The sequence below is a fragment of the Heloderma suspectum genome, chromosome 11 (genome assembly GCF_057233095.1).
Source record: "Heloderma suspectum isolate Gila_16-S chromosome 11, 16-S_ref, whole genome shotgun sequence".
NCBI lineage: Eukaryota > Metazoa > Chordata > Lepidosauria > Squamata > Helodermatidae > Heloderma > Heloderma suspectum.
The window spans coordinates 34403860-34406123 of NC_139468.1; the positions used below are offsets into that span (position 1 = coordinate 34403860).

General features: G+C 41.1%; 1 pseudogene; it reads right to left on the reverse strand.

The window, feature by feature from the left end:
* Positions 1 to 1002: 1002 nt before the first annotated feature.
* On the reverse strand, positions 1003 to 1151 carry LOC146337242 (U1 spliceosomal RNA; annotated as a pseudogene).
* Positions 1152 to 2264: the final 1113 nt, after the last annotated feature.

The window sequence follows — 2264 nt, forward strand, 5'->3', positions numbered from 1 at the left end:
AGAAACAAACAAAAATCCAGCTCCATTGATAAGCAGACAACAGAATGAACGGTGCCTGACAATCTGTGAAACACAGATGGAATGTATACGATCCATACATCCCAAGCAACCATCCATACATCCCAAGCAACCACTGCAGAAAACAAGCAAATTCAGATATATCCAGTTTAATTATGGTGGGATAATTTGTATAAATTAGGGATAATTCATATCCCTAATTCCTACAAATCTTCCATGAGGCTTTAAATGTTTCCTTTTCATGATTACAGCCCTTAATATGTACGGATGATTTGAAATGACTTAAGTTAGAGCATAGGTAGTACAACAGGGATGGACAGACCAGTCTATTTCTGGTCCATGTCAGCTTTGGATGTTTTCATCTATACATATGTTCCAACTAGGGAGGGGTGATAATTTAGTTTTAGGTGAATTTTGATAAGAATTTATTTAAATTCGAAAATTCCTTCATGAACAGGATGGAAAGAAATTGAGATCTAAGAAAATCAAAGGCCAGAGATATCAAAACTGACAGATTCATTCACCCTTACTTGGTCACCCAAGTAAGTTGATTGAACCAATACGTTCAAGACAGACAAAATAAAGGCACAATCCTATGCATGTTTAGACAGAAAAAAGTCCTATATGGCTGGCTGGGAGTAGTACTGGGAGTAGTAGGACTTCTTTCTGTCTAAACAAGCATAGGATTGCACCTAAATCACATAATTCAGAATTACCTTGTGGAATTCAATACCAGAAGATGTGGCAGCAGCCACTAACTGACATGGTTATTTAAAAAGGGTTACAGACCATATTTAACCTTATCTTTTGAACTCCAAATGATCTGAACTCCTAATAACATGGGTTTCTTTCCTAAATACTTTTTGTACTTGTGCAAAACTTGGTGTTCCCCCAAACCCTGCTGATGCCTCCATCTTGTGAGTGGATCATGCCATTTTGGCTCCATAGGATTCACACTCAGAGAATGAATTTGGCTTTCGAATATCACAGACTTCCCAGCCTGTTGTCACCACAAATTATGCAGTCGAGGTTCCCACATTTGGGGAAATCGCAGCACCCAGAGTGCAATGGATGGGCCTCACCCTGGGAAAACCACCTTTGTGATCTTGGTGTCTCCCCTGCCAGGTTGGGCAGAGCGACAATTCCTGGTATCCAGCTGGATTAGTAGAACCAGAGTTTCCATTATTATGCACTAGTCAAAGCTCATCTGGAGTACTGTGTCCAGTTCTGGATGTAGATAAAATGGGAACAGGTTCAGAACAGGGCAATGAAGATCATCAGTAGTATGAAAACAAGTCCTGTGAGGAAAGGTTGAAAGAACTGAGTATGTTGAGCCTCATAGCAGCAGGTGAAGAGAAGATGGGGCAGGGCATGATGATACTCTTCAAATGCCTAAAGGGCTGTCTCATAGAAGAAAGCAAAAACTTGATCTCTGCTGCCCCCTTTCTCTCAGCCAGTGGGCAGGACAATATCTAACGGGCTCAAGTTACAGGAGGGTAGATTTCAGTGGAACATTAGGAGAAGCATCTTCACAGAGCAGTTTGAGAATGAAACAAATTACCTAGGGCAGGGTTCCCCAACATGGTGCTGGCAGGGACCTGCAATGGCACCTGCACAGCTCTTCACACCCTGCCCGCTTTAAAAAAATATTTCTTTAATAAAAAAACTGAAACACGTTAGGGCGCCAGGTATGGATGGTGTAAAATCCATTCCATCTGTGTTTCATGGATTGTCAGAGGCCTTTTGTTCCAGCATCCGCCCACAGACGGATGCAAATTTTTTCTTCTGTCATGCGGAAAAATACGTAAAATGATTACGTAAAATGATTACGTAAGTATTTACTTAAGTATTTACAGAATTTACCTCAGTATGTAACATTTAGTGTATTGTCCCCTATTGTATTCAATGTTTCCTCAGCAGAAACTTACATATTTTTCTACAGATTTATATGCGTAAAGAAAGTAAAAATATCATCTGAAAGTCCACGGACTCCACACGGCCTGAGGGGGGTGCTCCATAGTAGATTCTGCAGGTCAGATTCTTCGAAATCCGAGCTCATTTTAATCCATCTCAGATTTCTCCAGCATCCCTAGTGCCAAGTTCTCCTTCCTGTTCCTGAACCTGCCACTAGAGATGCTGGAGAAATTTGAGATGGACTAAAATCAGTTCCTTTCCCAATTTTGAACCACTCGGTTGTTCCATGTCTGGTTCTTACGGTTGCTTCTTGACCCTCGTACAGGTTTCTC